The following is a 12918-nucleotide window of genomic DNA, read 5'->3' on the forward strand; positions in this document are numbered from 1 at the left end:
GCTCGCGCAAACATTTTAAGCTGGTTTATTTAGGGTACATTGACTTGATTTTCAAATTTTATAACATTACCGTTGGCATTACACGGTGGTAAAAATATTCACGATGGTTTATGTTATTTCATAGTTGGATTCTAGTTTTCCGAACATACGCATACATTTATGTATGTAGTACTGTAAGAAAATGCACAAAGTGTCAAGGGTCGAAGTGACTTTTAGTGAAGAATGATATAAATACTTTTTCACATTATACTTGGTCAATATGTTTTAGGGGAGGTATTTGTGGTGTAAGTCAAATTTGTTTAACTATCACACTTTTATGGATAATATTATATTTCTCACTTACATATAGAAAATTCTGTTCATTTGCTAAATTTAAGTTGCAATGATTTTTAGTTGTAAGTAGTGATTTAGTTCAATTAAAATTAATAAAACATACCATATTAGTAAACAGCAAATAAAAGAAAATAAAAAAGTAAAACTTTATGCTATAAGTGACTTGTGAATTTTAGAAAATGTGTTGCACTTAAATATTTTTTCTTAAACTTGATTTATATTTAAGAATGTAACATAATCAAAATAAAAATGTGAACGAGTCTTTCAACTTGTCAGAGACGTGTACTATCTAATCACAGTAACAAGCGAATTCCTGTGTTCATGTTGGAAACACACAAAAACATGAACTCGGACACGAGCCGAGCGTGATAGATAAACGTAACTTGTGTTTCAAATAAATTTGTGTACCTGAATCACACGAAGTTTCCACACCCGCCACTAGAATTTGCTTTTGGAGCAGCTACGTTGACTATCGAATCATTTGATAAGTAGATCAAAATTAATAACTATATAATGAAACGGCTCCGATAAAACCTAAACAGATTTGAAAACTACTAAATTCCCTCTATGAGCCTGATTTTGGACAAGGGCTCTTGTTAAAATGCTGCACATATTTTAAAAATCCATTAAACTGTTCATAATATAAAATATCCCTGTCTCTCTTTGACCTTTGGTGCGCAGAAGTGAATAACGCATAGTATTCGCTGCCAGATCAGCTACGTCGACTATCGAATCATTCGAGAGCGAAATGTTAAACTATTTAATGAAATGTCTCCGATAAAAGCAAAAAAAAAAAATCTTCAAAAAATACCAAACCCCGGCTTTGGACCTAATTTTCGGCAGTCAATTTTATTGAAATACTGACAATCTTGTTAAAATTCACGAAACACTTAAAAATTTAAAGTTTGTCTTTGTCTTTTTGAACTTTCATTCACGCCATCCACCACAGATGACGGCACCGTGATACACATTTCCGTTCCATGCGACTTCAGTTCCATTCACGATTTTACTCCTACCAAATGCGACATACCGAGAGTAAAAAAATGACAAGTTGGTTTGGTTTTAAGATCAGCTGGTTTTTAATCCATATTTCGTCAGGTTCAGTTTCCAGCTATGGACACACTTAGAACTTGCAATTCAAGAAATGTCACCAGCATTCCTAGTAGCTGAATTTTTATTATCGTCGGGAAAGGAGGTGAGTTTTTTTGTTTTGTTTTACGCAACTTCAATTCAATCCATCGTCCAAGTAAAGATGGATGCATGTGAGCTTTTAGTTTGGACTTTGACACTCATTGGGTCTCCCCTTCTCTCTTTGTTTATTTTCATTAGCGTACACCAAATGTGAACATATTTAAAGACAAATCTTCGCGATATATAAAGAAAAATTTATTTTCAAGCTTTACGATTGTTGTAATTTTTTTTCTTTTCAAAAATCATTTAATTATATCTGAGGTTTTAATGTATTTAAATTTCCGTTTCAAAGTGTATTTATTGGAAATGTAAAATGTTAAAACAGTTGCTTTGTGGATAATTTTAAATAATAAAACTCTCAGAACAGGTTCTTAAAAGCACAATAGGTGCGTGCATGATAATTTTATCAACGCCTTTGAATTTCAGGGTCTTCTCACAAAGCTCATGATAGCCATTAGAAGATTTTTTTTCCTAGCCTAACTAAAAACTAAGTGTATTTGGGAGGGGTCCAGGCTAGGGAGGAGACTAAGTAAATCTCAGGTCGAAGACTACTCCGCGACAGTAATGAAAATTTCGCTTACAGGCGATACAGCACTAGAGGCACGAGCGGGTGTCGCACTTGTCAACAATCCTCATCAACTCACATACACACCTGCCTTGTATGACTCCTAGATATTGAACTCGAAAATGTCATGCCACAGTTGCGATGTTCGCATTGAAAAATATCTGAAGGTGACGGGTTCTCACGGAAACCTTTTTTTTGTTCTGAATGTTTTATCATAATTCGGTACAACGACCTGGTTTTGTGCTAACACGCGTGCTGGAATAGCGGTCGGATCCACACGCAGAACGTAAGCAGTTAGCAAACGCTCAGCTACGCAGTTGGTCTCCAGCAGGGTGTAAATATTGTGCTTCTTTCCAGTTCCCTTCAGCACACAACCAGACTTTCCCCCCCCCCCCCCCCCACAAGTTCCCCGTCGCGCATTTGGTCACCGTAATTCGTACTCGCTGGTGTGCGTAAACAGATAAATTTTAGCACGCGAAACAGAAATAGAACTAAAAAAAAAAAAAAAAATTGAATTTTTTCGCCCCACGTTTCATTTATAAAGTGAACGTGGAAACTGAAATACACTTTTCGGGTAATTTAGTGCGAGGGAAAAAATCAGATTTAAAATAGCGGGCATAAACACTTTTAAATGTGCTAACGGTATAATAAAGTTTTTTGTTTTGTTTTGACCATTCTAGTAGATAGAAAACATGTTTCACGTGACGTCCACGAGTAACGTTGACAGAAAGGTAATGGTTTTGCTACGTAAATTTTAATTGTTTCGAATTAAGGCGGATCGTTTCATGATATTACATTCTTCTCCACATCAAAACCAAATTTCAAATGGGTATGTCTTTGAGCCCAAAATCGTTATATTACCCGTTTATGACAGTTATTGAATCTGAAATGAGGCAAATAGTAGACGTACAGTACCGACCGTCTTACAGTTCCGACCATTTCTAGTTCTCACTTCTGACACTAGGTAGCAGTACTTTGCATTCGTTCGTGAATATCTTTAACCTTCATCTATACTAATATTATAAAGCTGAAGAGTTTGTTTGTTTGTTTGAACGCGCTAATCTCAGTAACCACTGGTCCGATTTGAAAAATCTTTCAGTGTTGGATAGTACATTTATCGAAGAAGGCTATAGACTATATAATATTATCAATAACATTAGGGATCCTTACTAAAAGTCCAATTTAGAATCAAATGCGTTGGAGGGGGTTAGATACAACATGCAGTACACGTACGAAGTGTGTGTTGACAATGCCGCAGGCGCTAGAAGTTTATTTCCTATTGCCTATTAACATTGTTGCCACGCACTAGATGCCTTATCATTCTTAATTTTCCCATACAAGTAAAAAACACCCGTGTGATATTAACAACGAAGCAATCAGTACCCTCATAAGAGTTCAATTAGTATTAAAATACTTTTTATAACTTTAAATCGCAAACCTAAACTATTGTTTTTTTCCTCTCTCTGTGTTTAATTTGTTTTTAATTGCCCTTTTTTTCAAGTATATATATTTTACAGACTTGAAACTTCACAGTAATGTTCCTTATGTTACGCAGGATGACATTTTATGAAAATTAGATCCCATGGGTGGTTAAAACCAGGCAACAGTGGGTACTTTGTCTGCATGAGAACAGGATTTTGCATTGTTCATGCCTTCTGCGTCTCCATGGCAACGGGCATCGCGTGGCAGTTGCGTACCCACAAGGAGGGGCATGTATAATGAGCAGCGCAAGAGTGATCTGCCTGTAGACTGCCGTAGCGAAGTACGGGTACATCAGTTGTACGTTGCGTGCACGATTCGGGAAACCATCGGTGCTATTCATTTTCTTTCTGGTACGTTATACAGCGTTGTAATAAATTTTCACTGAATTTGTTTTTATTTACCATTACTGTAAATGGTAGATGTGGCTTGATTTTTTTTTTCATTAGTATAGCCGTGCGAAGCCGGGTCGGGCAGCTAGTAGTTCATATTCTTTGGCGACTGCCGTCTTCGTTCAGAGTTGAGGGAACTTTGAGCCGGTGAAGGTGATCGTTTATATTTTGTGGGTGATAAGTTGTTTTGACGAAGGCGTATTATCTCCTTTATGGGGTACCTAAGTTTTAGCATCCACTTTACCTCTTGAGTCTAAGGTCTAATAACATGGTATTAAATTCACGATATTACTTGAGATAAATGTGCAGCTTGCTTTAATGTTATCACGTTATTGTCTTGCAGTACCGACATTGTTGTCCAGTACCGACCAAGAAATATATCAACAAATAAACATTAATTCTTTTTATTCATGTTTGCTAAGAAAAATCACGTTCACATGATAAGCCTACCACCACACACTATACATAAGTTGCAACCATTAGTTTGGGCGATTATGCGACCTTTCAAAAGAGCATTCAATCAAGCTTGCATTGTCTTGCTGAAGAAGTATCGGCTTTTAAAAATTGCTCAGTGGGTTGTTACTGGTCTGGTCAACTCTGCCTACACTTCAATCTGTAGAATTAATTTGGCACAGTCAGCTTTTGCGTGTAAAGGACTTTGGTATTTGAACCCAGGTGTGTTCTCAGATTTGGATTTCATTCCTTTTGAGTACTTTCTAGAGCCAAAGACTACTAATGATGAAGCTACTCCAGTGAGTTCATAGGATCAATGCCAGTCTTCAACATCGATGCCCTCTTAAAATTTTGATGTTTTCAACTCCATAGTTTTCAGAACTGGACCTGCATTACCTTTTACTCCAGCTGAGCTCACTCAACTGCAGCCTGGCCCTTCTTCGCTCTCCCCAAACAATCAGCCAGAACAGGGGAGTTTATCGGCTATCACGCCAACCATTCAGACTGAACCGCAACCGAAATATTCTACAGTTCTCACTCCAACAAATCTCACTGAACCCCAACCAGGACCTTCATAATCATCTCCCGATTCAATCTCACATATCAATGTTTTACTACATTATTCTTAGTCTTCTTCAGAAATAGTTTATCTCAAAAAATATTTGAAGAGATATCTCCTTCCAACAAACAGTCAAGATGTCAAGCTAAATAAAGAGTTCATCGAACACAACAATAAAAGACCCTTAACTCAACGTCTTATAAAGATCTACTTGTGGAGAAAACAATTGACACGAGAAAATGATAAAAACAGAGGAGAGAAGGTCTGAAACCAATGAAAAGAGAGGTGAAAAAATCCAGAAAATAAGAAAGTCCGTGGCCACTGGAGAAATGGAAAGGAAGAAAGACGAGAAGATCACTATAAAACATACAAAGAAACTAGACTTTTGTGAAAATTCTAAAAGGTGTTAAGTCACGTCCAGCCGGTGGCGAGACATGTCTATACAGTGGTCAGGCACCTCCTGTAGTTGTTGTCTAGACACCTCCAGTCTGTGGCCAACCACGTCAGATAGGTTGGAATGACACGTCCTTTGGTGGTCAAGCAAATACACTCAGTAGCCATGAGGTTGTAATATTTTGATACTTTATTTCCCTTTAAACAAGTCACGAATAATTTCGCATTTTTTCCTAAATCAAGATTAGTAAATAAAATTTTTTTTGTAAAAATATAAAATTACAAAAACAGCTTCTGCTAGCTTGTGAACATTTCTGTTCAACAAGGATATAATTCTCTCTAATATTTCAATAAAAATAAATAAAGTTTTAAGACGAATTTTTAAACCCATCTTCGAAAGGGCTTATAACTTATTAATAAAAATGTGTTAAATCTCCATTTAAAATGTAATCGGGGAATTTTATCAGAATATTAATATATGATAATTTTTATTTATTATTATGTCTAAAACGATCTAAAAAAATTGTAAACAAACGGTTGCTACTATGTCAGAATTTTTAAAAATCTGTTCGTATCATGTGTTACATTGACATCCTATTTCATACTTAATACTCCAAGTGCTTTCAGTTCTTTGTGGTGGAAATAGCCCACAAAAAAATCACCTGCGCCCATTCCGACTGTTTACGTGGTTTTCACTTCTATAAAAAACGATAAACACAGTATTCAAACAGCACTTGGATTATTACCTGTAGTGGTGACCGATAAATTTCGTGTGTTAGTTTACCTACAATAAATATACTATAGACTTCTATTTAACACAAGCCTATTTAATATTTCTAGCTATTCCTTGGATTGTGTTTGAATGAATGTTGAATATATAACTTAGAGCTCAACGACACGAGGGGACATTGAATACGATTAGAAGTTATAAAATGAGAATGGAGCATTGGCGGAAAGGAACGAGGGAAAACCCGAGTACATAAGGTGGAGAAAAAATGTAAACGAGTCTCTTAATACTCGCCAGTGATGTGTAACATCTAACCTCGGTTAGGGCAAATGAAAGTGTTCTCATGTTCCAAATGAACTTATAATACGAAACTTGGACACGAAATTGACGTCGAATTCCTTAAAACAATACCGAGCGTAATATTTACACGCAAATTGTGTTTTCAACTACATTTCTATATGCGAATCACACGTAGTTTCCGCACCCGTCGCTAGAATTCGTTGCCGGAGCAGCTACGTCGACTATCGAATCATTCGATTTGCAGAGCAAAAGTTTAAAAATTATAATAAAACGACTACGATAAAAGCAAAAATATCTTTGAAAAAATTACCAAATCCCGCCTTTGGACCTGATTTTCAACAAGGTACTCTATTAAAATAAAGCTCATCTGGTTAAAATTCATTAAACAGTTAATACTATGAAGTTTTCCTTTGTCTTTGTAAACTTAGGTTCACGTCATCCGCCTCAGATGGCAGCACCGTGGTTACACATTTCCGTTCCGTGGAACTTCCGTTCCATTCACGAAATTACTCCCACCAAAAGCGGTAGACAAAGAGCAAAGATGATACCCATAAAAAAAAACTACGGTTCGTGGCAAAATCCGTCACGTTTTCCACTTGAAAAGATTCCCCGGTGTTGACTTTGTCGGTAAACGAGCACGGAAAGAATGTACGAGAGGCGTGCAATCTCCTAAATTCGCGAGTTTGTTGAGTGAGTCGCTCGTGATTCACCACTTGTTTTAGAGACAAGTTAATTATTAATGCAGAATCTTCACGCGAGCCGTGAACAACCATGTGATGCAGCTAACAGGTACGTGTTATTTAATTACAGCCTGCCGTGAAATGTTTCCTGTTCATAGAACTATGTGTTGTATTAAGAGGCCGTGTCACAAATTTGCGCTCCTATCTATATCAATGTTATTTTAAAAGGCAGTTTTTCTCAAAGTCTATAAGAGGTAGGGGCCAGAAATTTTGCCTACTGAAAGTATACAATACATTTAACATAACCGCTTTTTTCAAATTTAGTTATCATATCATATATTATTTCTGTGATGAAAAAAATATAATCAATATTTTGATTTGTCCAGATACAGTGGAATTTTGCTTATATTTATAATTATTTAGCAAAAACTGAAAAGGCCATTGAAATGTATTGTACATCACCTTCCGATCAGTGTCTTCATGATCATGATGGGTTTAAAAACCTGGTTGTAATCAAGTCTTTAACTATTTCATGACAACATTTATACTTAATAATTTGGAGATAGGCCTTTTCTATCCTAAGCCCCTGAGCTTTCACTATCTGGTCTGGCGACCGACCTGACACTCTTCAACCACCCCAAGGGTCTCCGATTGCACATCCGATAAAAAAAAAGCTGTTCGTTCATTTGTTTTTGTGTCACAGACTTCACACATTTATGCCAAGGGAATATTCCGCTGATGTGACGCCATACGAATGTATTATTCGCGACCATACAACTTTTTTGTTTGTCATCGGGAAGAAATGTTCATTTTGAATTGAGCATTTTTAAATGTCAGCGTAGAATATGCTTATCTGCCCATTTTGTTTCTTTCCATAATAATGAGTAAAGTTAACATTGTCATAGACATTTTATTATATTCGTTTGCCGTCCAAGTAAACCTGTCACTATATCGCACGTAATTATATATTTTACTAATTTGTTAGTTGTCATTTTATTTAAGTTACAAATAACAGTAATCAAAAACTATTACTTAATAGTCCAGAAAAGAGATTGAGTTATTATTCATTTAATAGGGGTTTAAAATATGGCACTACATACATATTATATATATTATATATATTATACATATTATATATATTATACATATATTATCTTGTTGTCTTCTTTGTAACTTTACTGGAAGAATGGCATTTGGTATGTATGTTAACTCACAATGAAAATACTTCAGAAGTACTCAACAGTGAACAACCTAGGCCCTATACTAATTTCATTATGTTCATGGAAATATAATTAAAATTACAAATAATGAACTGTATGTGTTTCACGTAGAGATATCGTACGAACTGTATGTGGTACAGACCAACACTTGCTAAGGCTCTGAAAATACTTAATTTCAGTTAATGTGTGGAGAATATTAAAAGTTAGAAATAATGATATATATAAAACAATGCAAAGTTATCAGCATAAAAATAGAAGTTATTTTTACGTAGCGCCTATTGGAATGAATATTTTGTGTTGAATTATGTGGCATGATTAATATTCTCTTATGGTATGTGTGTTTTGTTAAAATCTTATAAAACATAACTTACTGTTGAAGGATTTTCATTTTTTTTTGTTATGATCTTATTTAAACAAGTTTTAATTATATTACACATGTCTATTTTAAAATCATTTTAATGTATACTTATAGAATTGTAATAGGCTTTATAAGGACTCTCAAAATGCATGTGAGTATCTATAATTATCTACATCACCATTATGGCCGTTTCACAAGATCAAATATTTATTGAATTCAATCAGTTGCATTCATTGTACATGATTTTCAATTTGTACATTGAATTCAAAACAAATTGAAGATGTTATTCAACTAAGCTTATTAACTTATAAGTATTTTGTTTGTCCAGTACATAAAAGTAAAAGATTCTTTATTATTTAAATAATGAGCATCTATAAGCAATAACGTTTTCTAAATATTTACATAAACATAATGAAATCTAATTTTTCAATACTTTATATCTACGATCACATCAACGGCAGTATTATGTAATCAATGAGGTAATGAAATATCTTTAAAAGATATTTTCTCCTCTGTAAAGTAAATTTGTGATACAGCCCTCTTAATGTTAGTCTAGTGAGTTATTTCGTCTTCTAATATGCTACAACAATATATAAAACTAAGTTTTGTTAGTGTTTTAGTCTTTTGTAATGTTAAAGTGTAATGTAATCAATTCATTTTTTTTTTGTAAATTCTTATTCATAAAGATACATATCATAATAAGATAAATAGTAATATTTGTAAATTTAGATTCTTTGAAACAACATCGATAAGAGGTTCTCCTACCTCTGTTAAACTGTATGATGGTGCATTGTAAAAAAATTAGGTAGTCTGACTTAAGTGAGATTGTATTCAGATTGTGTGTAATGCATATGCAATATCTAAGCATAAGAATTTATGTTATTATCCTTTTAAAACGTTACACTATGAATTTCGTATACTTTTTAATGTCAACTACCATTATTTTTCACGGAATATTACATCCAGATAAAGAATAATTACCACATGTTTGAAGATTAATTGTATTCCGATACATTTAAAGTATTAAAATTTTTAGATACGACTCATACTACAGTTGTAAATGTGAGGTTTCTTGATTCTGAATCCCTGCATCCGCAATTTCCTAGTGAGCCGCCGGTCAGATTGTCATCCTCTCAGATTGTCGAGGAACCAGATACATTTTTCGTCGATTAATCTGGCGGTATAGTAGTTTTATCACGCGCTGCGGTTACAGTTACTTCGGTTGAATAAGCCACTAAATCTCACTGTTAAAAGAGAGAACTTCTAGACCAGAATATTGGAAATAAAAATTTACTGACACGGCCTCTTAAGGTCTACTGTAATTTTTTGTAAATGGAATTGAAATTTTCTTGTAATAATACAGAATATTTTTAATATTTTCAAATTTGTTCATTTACATGAAAACAACCGTAACTACAAAATTGTGTTCGCAGTAATACTGGTGTCTGATTCTTACCCGGGCATTTATGCTTTGTGTTGTCCCAGTATCTCCAATGGTTAAAATTCTTTGTAAACTGTTCTGTGAAATGCTTTGCGGTATTAACTGCACACATTTATAAGCATGTTAAAACAAAATCAATTCAAGTTGTTGAATATTCAATTATCTTTTCCGTGTTTTAAAAACCATATGCTTGAATGAAACACCAATTAAAATATGAAATTATGTACAAATTTTAATACTAAATACTCAGTATTATCACGAAAAACGTATTTCATATAGCCTATGCAAAATTAGCTATAGCCATGTGTTGTACAAGGTTACAGTATCTTTCTTGTTTTATTACAAACTATTTTTTGATATTTAGTTTTCAAAGAAATCTTTTGTAAAAGTAAGGAATATTTTTTTCTATGTGGTCACGATGCATAACAGCAAGCACCTTGTGACACTTTCACTACTGTTTCATTGATTGCGCGCTACACAACCGTGCTTCCTACCTTAAGTTTTAGTTTTAAGAGGGAAGATAGGTTTCGGGAATAAATTCGAACACTTATTAGACTACAATATTGTATGATCATGCGAACGTTTTTTTTCAAGTCATTTATGTCCGCCTGCAAGAGAAGCCATTGCTTTTATTTGGGCCGGGCTGTGAAGGACGTGTTTGCTTCCGCACAAAATTGATGTGACACGTGCGTCGACATTTATACACGTGTGTGAGAGAGAGATAAATTCGACCGATCACGAAACGAAGATGATGTTACAGGTGTGTTAAACACACAACAAGTCTCAAAAAAAAGTTTCGTGAAAATTTACTACCCCAATCTTCTATCTGTTTACAATTTGTCTGCCTATGCTTGAAAGACAAGATATCTGTTATACGAACAGGTGCAGACTACATACAATATATTTTTGAAACCAGGAGGGGGGGATGTGGTTTTTAAGGATAGCCCTATTTATTGATTAAAATGTAGCTTTATATTTATACGCTTATTTACATCAATTTATTTCTTACCAATTAAAAAAAAATTACTAAATTTGGATGTCTATTGTTCGTATGTGCACTGACGCCATCCGGCCTGCCTCTACTGGTGATGCACTGCTCTGGTCGCCCGGCGCCAACTGGCCAACTGGTGACTCGTGCGCCAGCACACGGCGCTCTCGGGGTGGGTTCCTGGTCACGCGCTGAAGAGGCAGGCGATGAGAACCTGGGCAAAAGGCCCCCTGAGTCGTCAGCCATCCAGGACGCTACGTTACGCTACCTTATCGACCAGGAAAGTACGTCCGTGAATAAGATTCGTCACGCGGTGGTGGGAGAATGAAAGTCGAACCATCCGATTCCTGAAACGCGCGACTGCCTGGTTCGCACGACGCGACGTGACAATTGGAGAGACGTGGTGGGACGGGCCAGCGAAAAGTTTATTCACGGCGCTCTGTGGAACTACTAAAATTTTTTTTTTCAATGAAACTGAAACAAGTTTTCTTAAACCTATCAGTGAGTTATTTCATTATTTAAGAGCCATCATTGAAGGGAATAAAGATCAGGTTCTTAATTTTTCTGTTTAAGCAAAAAATGAATTCTCGTCTTAAAAGAATGCGTCGCCGATTTTCCATTGTCAAAAAAAATTACTAAATATACTTCTGGGAATGTCTCTCTAAGTTATTTGAATTAACGATCGCACGAAGTTATTTGTTATCAGCTTATGTTTTCATAATGGATTCCACGAAACTCTCTTTGTTCACACCTTCTCCGCACAAAAGCCAGCGACGTTTTTTGTTACTTTACCGGCCCTTAAATTATGTAGACACGAGTGAAATTAGTTCATAAATAAGAAACAAAACTAAAAGAAGAATCAATCATTGCAACTCAGTTTTTCTCTCTGCCACATTCTTCAGTTTCTATGTAAATATATTATATATACCTCAAAGAATACACTTTTTAGACCTGCTATTGTATAGCTACATACTAACTAAACAGAAAACTTCGCAGAAAATATTATATACATTTTTTTATTAGCAGGTATTTCATTTCGAAACCTTTATTAAAAATATCGAAGCGTATACACCTTGTTTATAAATACTTGCGTGGGAGTTTACAGGAGTCGGAGAAATACACTTTAAATGAATGTCATCCAGCCAAGAGGTATATGCATATTGAAGTTTAAGTATGTTCAGAACTTCAGTAGAGGGTTTTATTTCAATTATTTTGTTAATTAATTGCCTTTTTTATTGCCCTTGAACCTTTTTATGTACCTGTGTAATATTCATTTATATTTGGTATTTTAATTTTTAATTTATATTATCCAGGAGATAAAAATGGCTAAATAAAATTTTTCCATAGTGTTATGTGCATGAATAATATTTTTTGAATAAAAGCAAGAATTATAACTATTACTTTATTACACATCAATATCATGGCGTAAAACTTTAAAACATAGAGCCATTTTTAAAAGTAAATATTGCATATTTTACTTAAGCCTTTCACAAATATTAAACATATTAAACACGAGTAAACAAAATTAGGCCTATGTATAATTTTTTTCTGTAATAATATAGAAGTATCTGAAAGGGTATAGTTATTAAAATGAAACTACCTAAATGTTTTTTTTATTAAATTTTCTGTTATTCAAGGAAAAACCCCGTGTTTCATGAAGCATTTTGTCTAAGTGACTAAGACGTACATTATAAAATCATTTTGATGTCTGGGACTAAATTTTCTCAGAAATAATTTTTATATTTTTTATGTTTTTGGCAAGGGGTTAATCTTACATTTATACAGTAATTCAATATTTGAAAGGTTTTTTGATGTGGGATTTTCTTTAAAGATACGAAG

This window comes from Bacillus rossius, chromosome 1 (genome assembly GCF_032445375.1).
Source record: "Bacillus rossius redtenbacheri isolate Brsri chromosome 1, Brsri_v3, whole genome shotgun sequence".
Classification (NCBI taxonomy): Eukaryota; Metazoa; Arthropoda; class Insecta; order Phasmatodea; family Bacillidae; genus Bacillus; species Bacillus rossius.